General features: G+C 41.7%; 1 protein-coding gene across 8 annotated transcripts in view; it reads right to left on the reverse strand.

The window, feature by feature from the left end:
- The window catches only part of ANKIB1 (ankyrin repeat and IBR domain containing 1), a 52512-nt gene that overhangs the window by 38041 nt on the left and 1918 nt on the right, over positions 1–12553 (reverse strand). The window contains exon 2 of one of the 8 annotated variants that reach the window (XM_035128972.2): positions 10107–10200. The exons of the other annotated variants lie outside the window; for them this stretch is intronic. The gene's annotated coding sequence lies outside the window, so the exon portion shown is untranslated. The remainder of the gene's footprint in view (positions 1–10106; positions 10201–12553) is intronic. 8 annotated transcript variants of the gene reach the window in all.

Consider the following 12553-nt stretch of genomic DNA (forward strand, 5'->3'; position numbering starts at 1 on the left):
TGCCTAAAATTAATCAACCCTTTAGGCAAATTACAATCTAAGAAGCATTTATACTGTCCTTACTTGAAAACACTAAGATTCCTTCAACTACCTAGTTCTACATACTGTAGTTTTAACTTGTGCTCTGCAAAACCATTAACATCTTTACTACATAAACTTGGTAAAACATTTCCAGATATACACTTTGGACCCAAATCAGTGGAAATTGCATAAGAATAACATTTCCTTCAACCTCATCCTGCAGTTGTACAAGACAAATCTCAAACAAATTTTTTGTTAGTAAATAAAAAACTCTAGTAAAGAATTGTGATTTGAAGAAAGCCTGGGGGTAGGAAAATTATTTAAACTCCATTATACACTAAGGTAAATCATGCATCTGTTCTACAAATTTTCCTTAATCCAATCACTTGGGAATATTTCCCAGTAACTTTTATATCATAGTTGTGTGGAACAGCAGATAAATATAGCATGCTGATGCACTCAGCTCAAGTCTTTACTGGGAATTTTCATGAACAACTATTCTCAGTGTTAAACAGGAGCTTTCATGGACCCGAAATATTCTTCAAAAGTGTGCCATTTTGCTCTTGTTCAATGAAGCGCTTCAACATATCCCACCCCCTTTCAGAACAGGGTTCCTCTTATTGGCTTTGTCTTCAAGGCAGTCAGAGATACAGGGCCAGCGTGACAATACAACAGCACCAGATAGCCAATCAACGAATGCTACACTACTGACCCTAGGTTCATTATGGTAATTTCAATGGGTTTACTCTGGGTAGGACAAGCATTGGATACAAGTCATAGACTATTGGCCTGGTAAAGGTGTGTGTGAGTAATGGAAAGTAATATTCCCAGCATAGCCACCAGTGACAATTGGTAGAGACATGGTGATGTTTATCAGACAAGTGTCTGCTAGCGAAGACCAATAGTAGTTGCTAGCTCGGCTGTGTGAACAACCAGCTGTGGAGATGAACATGCCAGTTCAATACTCTACAGCGCTGACATGCTCAGACTGCAAACTAGAACTGATACTTGAATGCATTACCCAAACATTTGCTGATTCTACTTTAATGTACTGTATAATTATTTAGATTCAGCTGTGTCACTTACCTATGAATTGTGCTAGAAATGTTTCTTTATTATTACAATACAATAAAAAATTATCTGGAATTTTCAATATATAATGTTGTAGAAGCAATCTAAATATATTTGGTTCGAAGAACTAGTCTTAAAGCAGATTTCATGCAGAAGTAAATAAAGACACAGGAAGGAGAAGATATGTCTATGGAATGGAATATGCAAACCAGTAAGAAGATTATCATAACATGCTGATTAGATTATGGAAAATAGGGGTAGTTAACCTATCACTCATAATAAACTTTGCAAAGGGAAGCAAAAGGCAGGCACGGGTAAAGGAAGAAATAGCTGAAGGAGAAAAAAATGACATGGATACCGTACTAAGGATCCACATCTTTAAGGGCATGTTTATACTGTATAAACACTTCTAAAATGAGGGACAGGGAGCTAGATCCAACCAATAGGCCAGATCCTGAATGTCCCCAACCCCAAATACCATTTTGACAGGAGGATAGACCACCCATGATGAATCATTTGCTTTTACCATGACATCAAATGAAGGGTTTTGTTTTGCCTGCATGCCTTTATTTAAAATAGTGTGAACAAAGGCCCATGATTTGCAGATGCCAACCAATCAGCAGCAGCAAACAACAAACTCTGCTTTAGTGGGGATTGGCTCCACTGGGGAACTCTGATTGGGAGCTCCCAAGTAGAACCAACCCAAGATTTGGCACCAAATTTAAAATATGCTGAATACAAGCCCCACTTGCCAAGGAACACCCGGGCACCTTACTGTTCCTCTGCAGCCACATAGCTACTTGCCCCACAGCTGATGTCATATAGGTATGAAGCAGGTAGGTTTGGGGGAAATATCATCAAAGACCAAATTGGGAACTCTGTCAGGTCTGGAGGTTTACAACCACTGTTTGTAAACTATGGGAAACCATGGGTACAAATATTTTAACTTTAGCTTGCAAAGTAAATTAGTAAATTATTTATTTTAATACATTTATATCAAACCTTTCTTCCATCATGAAATCTAATGTGGCATATGCCTAGTTCCCAGGCAGTCAACCATCTAGGCCCTGAGGAGGCTCAGTCCTGTTTAGCATTAGTAAAATGGTTTCTTATGGTCATACAATGGAATATAATAGACATAGTAGCTAAAGTATCCTAGCTGCAAAGCTTCTGGACAAATCACTGCCTTCTTTTCAAAATCTAACCTTACTTTAAAACCCAAACATTCTAATACAGGTGTTAAAAGATTTTATTAAAAAACAAACAAAAGGAAACTGTGCTGAACCATAAGAAAAAAACTCTAAAACTCAAAAGCTGGGTAATACCCCTAACAGGACAAACCAAAAATTAGTTTTCTAGAGCTCTTCACCAAGTAAGATCTTATACAAGGCAGGGGATGTCAAAATGAAGAGAGAAAAAGTACAAAAATTAGGCAGACTGTTGAAGCTTTAGATCCTGGGATAAGGAAGCAATGCTGGTCCCCATTTCTCAGAAAACCTGTCTTGTAACCTAAATGTACAGTATCCCGAAGTTGAAACAAAACACAAAGGTTCCTGACTAGGCAGAGAGCTAAAGTAAAGAGAAACATGCTAGTCTTTAATTTAACAAGGGCAGGGATTAATTTGGGATGGTGTTACTAGGTAGTAAGTGTCAATTTAAAGGTAAAGGGACCCGTGACCGTTAGGTCCAGTCGTGGACGACTCTGGGGTTGCGGCTCTCATCTCATTTTACTGTTACCTCCGAGAATGTGGACAGGCTGCTTGGATGAGTGAAACCGACCACCTGTCTCCTTGCCCATCCTGGCTAATAAAAGCGAGCTGGGAAGGGCTGGGCGATGGGCTCCACGGGGTGGTAAATGCTTCCCTCTATGAGGGAGTCTTCCCAGACCCGCTGAAAGAGGCGGTTATCAAACCGATTCTTAAAAAACCATCTTTAGATGCGGCCAATATGGCCAACTATCGCCCAGTCTCAAATCTTCCATTCTTGGGCAAGGTGATTGAGCGAGTGGTTGCGGAACAACTCCAAGCACGCCTGGAGGATGCGGACCATTTGGATCCCTTCCAATCGGGATTCAGACCTCATCATGGAACTGAAACTGCCTTGGTCGCGCTGGTTGATGATCTCCGGCGGGCTAGGGACAAAGGTGAGAGCTGTTTCCTAGTTCTGCTGGATCTCTCAGCGGCCTTTGATACAATCAACCATAACATCCTTCTGGACCGGCTAGAGGGGTTGGGAGCTGGGGGGGACTGTCATACAGTGGTTCCGCTCCTTCCTCCTAGGCCATGTTCAGAAAGTGGTGGGGGGGATGAGTGTTCAGACCCCTGGGCTCTCACTTGTGGGGTGCCTCAGGGTTCCGCCCTCTCCCCCATGCTTTTTAACATCTATATGAAGCCGCTGGGAGAGATCATCAGGGGGTTTGGGCTGGGTGTTCACCAGTATGCGGATGACACCCAACTCTATCTCTCTTTTAAATCAGAACCAGTGAAGGCAGTGAATGTCCTGTGTGAGTGTCTGGAGGCGGTTGGAGGATGGATGGCGGCTAACAGATTGAGGTTGAATCCTGACAAGACAGAAGTACTGTTTTTGGGGACAGGGGGCGGGCGGGTGTGTGGGACTCCCTGGTCCTGAATGGGATAAGTGTGCCCTTGAAGGACCAGGTGTGCAGCCTGGGAGTCATTTTGGACTCACAGCTGTCCATGGAGACAACAGGTCAATTCTGTGTCCAGGGCGGCTGTCTACCAGCTCCATCTGGTACGCAGGCTGAGACTCTACCTGCCCACAGACTGTCTCACCAGAGTGGTGCATGCTCTAGTTATCTCCCGCTTGGACTACTGCAATGCGCTCTACGTGGGGTGACTTTGAAGGTGACCCGGAAACTGCAATTAATCCAGAATGTGGCAGCTAGACTGGTGACTGGGAGCAGCCGCTGAGACCACATAACACCGGTCCTAAGAGACCTACATTGGCTCCCAGTACGTTTCCGAGCACAATTCAAAGTGTTGGTGCTGACCTTTAAAGCCCTAAACGGCCTCGGTCCTATATACCTGAAGGAGCGTCTCCACCCCCATTGCTCAGCCCGGACACTGAGATCCAGTGCCGAGGGCCTTCTGGCGGTTCCCTCACTGCGAGAAGCAAAGCTACAGGGAACCAGGCAGAGGGCCTTTTCGGTAGTGGCGCCCGCCCTGTGGAACGCCCTTCCATCGGAGGTCAGGGAGATGAACAACTACCTGACATTTAGAAAACACCTAAAGGCAGCCCTGTTTAGGGAAGTTTTTAATCTGTGATTTTAATGTATTTTGTATTTGTTGGAAGCCGTCCAGAGTGGCGGGGGAGACCCAGCCAGATGGGCGGGGTATAAATAATAAATAATAATAATAATAAATAATAATAATGTGGCCAGCATGACTAAGCCGCTTCTGGCAAACCAGAGCAACACACGGAAACGCCATTTACCTTCCTGCCAGAGCAGTACCTATTTATCTACTTGCGCTTTGACGTGCTTTCGAACTGCTAGGTTGACAGGAGCAGGGACCGAGCTCACCACGTCACGGGGATTCAAACCACCAACCTTCTGATCGGCAAGCCCTAGGCTCTGTGGTTTAGACCACAGTGCCACCCGCATCTCCTCAAGTGTCAATTTAAGTCAAGCCAAATCATATAGTATTACTGAATGGCTATTTAGTCCAGCATCCTGCTTCCCTCACTGGATAACCCGATGCCTACAAGAAGCTCATAGTCATCTCTCACTTTTATTCCCTGCAACTGGTGTTCAGTGACATGGTTCCACGGATCCTCTAAGTATCATGCCTAGTAGCCACTAATAGTCTTCCTTGCCCATGAATTTTTCTACTCTGCTTTAAAGCCATATAAGTTGCAAGCTATAAGCATATCCTGTTGCATTGTTTTCCATAGTTTTAACCACGTACTATGCAAATAAGTTTTCCCATTTGTCTTCCTTGTATTTCTCATCATTCAGCTCCAATGGATGACCCCAAGTTCCAGTGTCTTAACAATGGGAGAACAACTGAAATGAAGATCTGTTAGTACCATTGTGCTTGCAGATCTTTGGTTTTGACAACTGTGCATATCTTAGCCATGAATACTATTTTTTCTCAATAAAAAAGCCCAGGAGAAGGACAGAAATCCATTTATACTTTCCATGAAGGATCAAAAGCTATATCTAATTACAGCATGTGATTAGAAAAAAACCCTGGTTGTGTTATACTTTCCTAGAATTAGCATTATGATAATTCTATAAATGCTACTAGACAGACAGACATTATCTTCTCTAAAGGGGAAATGCTTGGAAGAAATCTGTCAGAAGTTGCTCTGAGCACATTATATATTTGTGCTATGTGTTACCTGAAGCAAATAATAAATAATAATAATTTTATTATTTATATGCTGCCCATCTGTACAGGGCTGCCTTCAGATATCTTCTAAAAGCCATATAGTTATTTATTTGTTTAATATCTGATGGGAGGGCATTCCAAAGGTTGGCCCCACTACTGAGAAGACCCTCTGCTTGGTTCCCTGTAACATCACTTCTTGTAGTGGGGGAATTGCCAGAAGGCCTTTGGAGCTGGATCTCAGTGTCTAGGCTAGACGATGAAGGTGGAGACGCTCCTTCACGTATACACTGAACAATCATCACCAGTGATCTTAAAAATGTAATCAATATCAACATGCTTTCTTAGTATTACAATATTAGAATCATACCAACATAACTCTATATAAACATTTCCCATACACATGTCCAGGACTGAAATAATGAATATTCCATATACCTGCGTTTATCACACACATTACAAGTTTTCAACTGAAGTACATGAATATTGCATGATCCAATGCAAATCACAACTGTTAGCATATAAATAGGATAAAGTCAACTGATAATTAGAAAATACTTGTCTTCAAACAACAAAGATGACTTAGCTACTTTGTTGGGCCCAGGAGGTGGAGGAAAGATTTGAGCTACTAAGCAACCACAATATACATTCCCCAGCAAGCATTAACATCAAGTTGTGTCTCTGTTGCAGTTGCCAAGCAGTGTCACTGGGGAAGTTAAGAATAGTGGTGAAACCGTGCTACTGGCTGCAGTATTCTCCCTTCAGAAGACAGCGTTCTGAACAATATATCATAGATTGTCTCACATATAGGGAAGCATTTCCAAGTAATTCTAAAGAGGATTTATTTTAAATAATTGAAAACCGCCTTCATACAGATACAACGTTCCTAATTGCTAAGCACCTGTAAAGCAACAGAGAGCAACTGGTGTTCCAGAGGTGGTAGCAGTAATGGCGGGGGTCTGCAAGGCCTCAAAGCAGTGACCGAGTAACAGTAGTGGACTGTGAGGCATCACAGCGGTAACAGGAGGTGGCAACAGGAACGGCATTGGCCTGCGAGGCCTTGCAGTGGCGACAGGATTTGGCAGCAGAAGTGGTGGCGGCTTGCGAGTCCTTGTGACAGAGGCCTGTGGGGACTTGCGGCAGTGACAGGAGGAGACAGCAGTAGCAGCGTCCTGCAAGGCTTTGTGGTAGCGATGGAAAATGGCGGCAATAGTAGTGGCAGCCTGCAAGGCCTCATGGTGACAAAAGCAGTGGGGCTTGCAGGGGCTTGCTATGGTGGCAAGAAGTAGTGGTGGCCTGCAAGTCCTCTGCTTCTGCCACCGTCTCCTGCGGCCACTGCAAGGCTTCACAGGCTACCATTACTTGCAGGCAATCACTGCTTTTGCCACTGCCGCAAGGCCTTGCAGGCTACTACTCCTGCCGCCACCACAACAAGGCCTTGCAGGCTGCCGCTGCTTCTGCCATGATGAGGCTTTGCAGACTGCTGATTATTGTACCACAACTGCCAGGTTGCTCTTGCTTCTGCCTCCCCCTGCTGTTGTTGATTCTGCTGGCAGTCCCAGATTATTTGTATTCACTATTACACAACACTGTACTTTGGTAGCCAAGCCCCAAACCAAAAGTCTCATTTAGATGCATTTGGGCTTGCCTGCTGCTGAAAGTGACTATGAGGTGATTGATAATATCATAATTTATCAGTTTTAGTCCCTTAAGTAGTAGCAGTTGCCAGGACATTGTCCTGTTCGCCTCTACATAATTCCTTCCTTATTTCAGAAATTGATATATCACGATGTTTAGCTGGTGATATATCGCTATATTTAAAACCAGTTATCACCCAGCCCTATCAGGTACCCAGGTGCCTGGGATTTCCCAGACAAGCATTCCAGATACCAAGGAGGAACAGAAGGTTCACAACAAGGATTTGTCCTGCCAGCAAATTTTGGAGGAAAGGAAGGGGACACTTACTGCAGTGGGAACTGATGCTATTGGAGTGAGCTCATTCTAAGTTAGTGGAAATGGATGCTTATGTTTATCTGTACAAGCCTCTTTAGTCAATGATTATACAACTAATGATGCTATTCAATGCTTTCATAGCATGGGGAAGATATTACTGTTATTTGTTTCCTTCCCATTATAGAACTCAGATACCCAAGAAATGAAGATTTAATAGCACTCATGGAATGGGGGGTATTAAAAGCAAATTCTGAATATGCTTTTTCACTCACCTCACTTATTTGGCTCATCACTAGGCAGGAAGCCTTATCAAGTGGTGTAAGTGAGGCAGGAGGTTCCTTCTAAATGCAAAGCTCCAAACAACTGAGTTGCCAAATATACAGGAGATTGAATGCTGGAAGCCAAATGGGAAGTAAGGACAGGAGTGTGGCTGAGTAGACCACTCTCAAAGATAGCAGGGAAGCAACTTTGTTTCCTTCTTTGAGCAATTCCACAACCAGTCATTCGCACACGGGAAAGTACTGTAGTAATCAGCATGGAAAAAAGGTATGGAGGAGAGGCATATTCTTTCTAGCCAACTAAAATTGTATATTGACATAGATGCCAACCCCATAATAAGGACAGTAATACCAGACATGTGGAAAGAGTTAAGACTATGAACTGCTGTTTCATTATTACACAAGAGATGCACAATCTAGGACAACTTAACTCCTCTGGGTCTACTTTCCTATTAAAAATAAGATACAGTACCTTAAAAGATATCTTTGGCAAAATGCCAAAGGAGCTAAGACAGGATACTGATCAATTGGTTGACTATTATCAATGATTCCATATAATCAAGAATGTTTTAGGCAAAAAGCAGCATGCACCCCTCTTGTAAGCAGACACTCCTTGCTCTACAACTTTCTCCAGAAAGTTTCTGCTCTCTCCCTGATTAAATCACACAGTCCAACTACGGTACTTTTACTGACCACATGCTGTTCAAGTACAGACATCTCTGAAAATAACATGGTTCAAGGAACATTATACAAGTATACATATGCAGTAATCAAATACATATGTCTATAGTTATGAGCTAGCCAATTGGATTCCTGAATTTTGCCGTAGCCAGAAATTCTAACTGAACAGTTTTCTTCTATGAGTACGGTATGTATGTGATGAACTATCATAGTGTACATATATACTTCAAGCACCACATGTAGTTAGTGACTTCATTTCTGGTGGTGGTTCACTATGAAAGCTTTGTCCTACAAATACAAATACACTGTTTGCCACTTGGAAATTATGAAAGTAGTTTGCACCACTAAATGCATGCTGCATTTAGAAAGACTGTACAGTGGTACCTCGGGTTACATTACCTTCAGGTAACGTAATTTCAGGTTGTGAACGCGGCAAACTCAGAAGTGTATACTTCAGAGTTTCGCTGTGAGCGCATGCGCAGAAGCGCTCTATCGTGCCATGTGTGCACACAGAAGTGGTGCCTCTGGATATGGGCTTTTCGGGTTAAGTACGGATCCCCGGGACAAATAAAGTTTGTATCCGGAGGGTCCACTGTATGTGTAGGCCTCCCAGTGTGTGCAAGAGAACTTGAGTGTGAATGTCTCCCTGCTCAGTCAAACCGATTGCTCAACCAGGTCACCTCTAAAGCAGCAAAATAAGTTGGAACCATCTGCATCTTAAGGAGGTATACTGAAGACAAGACATAGGGCAAGTTTCTCATTCCCCAATAAAAGCAAGGGAGCTTTCCCTTCCCAAAGGAAAGGTCCTCTGTATTTGTTGTGTGTTTCTTCAGAAGCACTTTGCCCTTAGGTTCTTTTTAAAGAAAGGGGGGTTCCCTGATACTGTATGCGCATTTTGCCCATGTCCCAGATGCAAATATATTTTTAAAAGATTGTTAGCGCAAGTATCCAGGAATCAGGACTACCACTGCCAATTGCATCTGCTGTGGGGAGGAACCATAGCTCAGTGGTAGAGCATCTGCCTTGCGTACAGAAAGTCTCAGGTTCAATCTCTGGCATTTCCAGGTAGGGTTGGGAGAGAATCCTGTCTGAAACCCTGGTGAGCTACTGCCAGTCATTGTAGCCAATACTGAGCTAGATGGATCAATGGTCTGACTCAATACAGTATAAGGCAGTTTCCTAGGTTCTTTTTTCTTTGGCTTGGTATCCTGTTAAACATGTGAGAAGTACAATCTTCTCTTGGACCTGGTTTCTATCATTAGCACAGTTCTGTTTTCTGTTACTATCAAATACTAGTTCTACAACTGGCAAGTCTACAAGACGTACAGACTTATGCCAGTCAAATAGTCACACCTTATTATATGTATTTATTACATGACCTGATAAGGTACGCAAATCATTTTTCAATTGAGTGATATTAGGTGGCTTCTAGAAACAAAAACAACCCTCAGTACACTAAGCACTACACAGAAAAAATAGCAATTCTATAAAGAAATTTATCTTCAGTATTAATGAAGGCTTAACTTATACTAATCCAGACTGCACCACAGAGAAAGCATTAAAGGCTTAAAATATCATCTTATAAATTGACCTTTAGTACAATCATATCAAATTTAGAGCAAATTAATAGTATAATTCAGCCTTCCCTCAACGTCATGCCCTCCAGATATTTTGGACTACAATTTCCATCAGCCTGGGTCTGCATGGCCAATGGCCAGAGAGTTGTACAACATTTGGAGGGCCATAGTCTCACCTGTCACACCGTTTATCCTTTTGGAAAGACACTTAACTTGAGCAAAAGCGGACAGTCAGAAGATCTGCTTGAATATGTCAGCATTCTAGAAGTACTGGAAATACAGTAAGTTTTAGGTCTTCAGTAGTTGTATTAAATCAGTTATTATTTTAAAAAAAATGCTATGTGCTGCATCTATATAGTTAGCACAAATGATCAGAGTTCAGTAGTTCAGCTTACAATTATAGAAAAAGAAAGTTATCAGCTTTCTCTATACTAGAATGTTCACAGCTGAGCTAAATACCACAAGTAAGCTATATTTGTCAGAAGTACTGCACTATACTCATGTGCTCCTACTCTAAACAATACCCTGTCTGAGAGCATGCTGTGTCATATGATTGACTTCTGTAATAGAGAAGATTCTCCCAAGTGTATGAAATGGGTAATTCAGACCCTCTGAATTCCAATTGCTTTACTAATTATCTATCCCAACAGACTATTGAAGGGGAAAGTTGTACCTATTAAGTACTAGTGTCTGTCAGTGTTTCTTAACAAAGATAAACAGAATGATGCAGATAGACAAGATTTTAATTGTTATAGATGAATATGTATCTTTATAGACCAAGGTGGTTTTTTTTTTAATAAAAAAGATGGTAATACATTAGAACCACTCACAATGGACTTTCAGGGATAGGATGAGTTAAAAATAACACATTACTAAGTGAAACTAGGTGGGGGGAAATAGACATACAGTGGTACCTCGGGTTGCGGACCCGATCCATTCCAGGATGCCGTTCGCACCCCGAAAAGTCTGCAACCTGAGTGGCGCTTTCACGCATGCGCAAAGTGCGCAGAATGCTGCTGCGCATGCGGCAGAACACTTCCGGGTCCGCAGCATTCGCAACCTGGAAAAACGCAACCTGCAATGGACGCAATCCCGAGGTATGACTTGTATGCTCTACACAAAATGGCTTGTTTCACTTTCTCCCAGGTAGTCAGGACAATATATTGGAATAAATGTTAATATGACAACTTCTTAATAAGCATTATTAGATCAAATTCCAGAGGGAAATTATATTAGTCTGCTATAGTAAAAACAATGAGTCTTGTTGTATCTTAAAGCCTAACAGATTAAGACATGGCTTTTGTGGGGCAAGCATAGAAAGTATTCACTATAGAATGACTTTTCACTTTCTGTACAATCTAATACTGTATCTTAAAACAGGCAATAATAATTAAGGATGAGATAATTTTCATTTTAAATATTTATTTATTTTACACATTTTACCATTCACAATTAAGCAAAAAATAGTATCTAAAAATGAATTCCTCTGTAAAAAAGTAAAGTAGACTAATATTCCACTTTGAAAAGAACAGCATGCAAGTAGTTGTTTATCTACTGGCAGACAGACATTACACAATTGACCTATATCAAATGGAAAGTTTCCAATAGCAAATTTAGCTTAAAGTTTCTGTGGCCTTCCAGATGCTGGAGTACAACACCCATTCCTGACTATTGGTGGTGTTGGCTGGGCCTGATAGGAGTTGGAATCAAGCAGCATATGGAATGCCACAGTTTTCCAGAGTCCTACTTTAATGTATTGAATGTTTAAATTCAAAGTCACTTGCTTTGAAGCCAAAGGAAACAAACAAGATGAATGCAAGTGATTTCTTCATATACTATATGGTGAAGCTACACCAGGGGTTCAACCATTCTGGAACCAGGAGCTACTGTGGAAATTAAGAAATTGTCACAGATACCCAAAAAATCCCATTTCACAGAAGATGAACTAACTGCTGATGAGAAGAACCTTGACCCAGCCAAAATGCCTACAACCCCCATCAAACAACACAGGCCAAAAAATCAGTCAACATCTCCCAAACAAAAAAACTCAAATTTACCAAAAAAAGGGGGCATGGGGGAGGGATTTAGTGGGCACCAAAGAGAATGTCCAAGGGTGCTAGGTTAGGGTTGTTGCGGGGGGCATGGTGGTTTAATCCTCAAGGGAATTGTATACATGCATTACAGTACTAGCATTGCACATTTTCTACCAGCTTAATTGACTGTGTACAAGCAGTGCAATGTCCAACATTTCCTCAAGTAAATACTGTACTACATTCCACCTCAAAAGAATGTGCATGCCTTCTAAAATCTCTACTTACACACCAGCTAGTTTTCTGCAGAATTATTGTTTGGCTTTCATTTTAAAATCAGACTGCAGCTTTTCCAGAAGTGGAACATCTTCCAAAAAATCTGTCCCAAGATCTAAGCAGTCCTGGTCCAATCAATTACCGTATATTCTCTTATAAATAAAAGTTAGCTAAGGTTTACTATGTACCTTGCTTCATAAAATCACCAATTATATTACAAAGTCCTTCTAATTGTTTCAAAAGCAAGGTCCTAACTACACATGACACAGATCACAGATCCGTAACAAAAACCAGGTGGCTGCTTGTTGTAAAGAAAA

Source organism: Zootoca vivipara, chromosome 12, assembly GCF_963506605.1.
Source record: "Zootoca vivipara chromosome 12, rZooViv1.1, whole genome shotgun sequence".
Classification (NCBI taxonomy): Eukaryota; Metazoa; Chordata; class Lepidosauria; order Squamata; family Lacertidae; genus Zootoca; species Zootoca vivipara.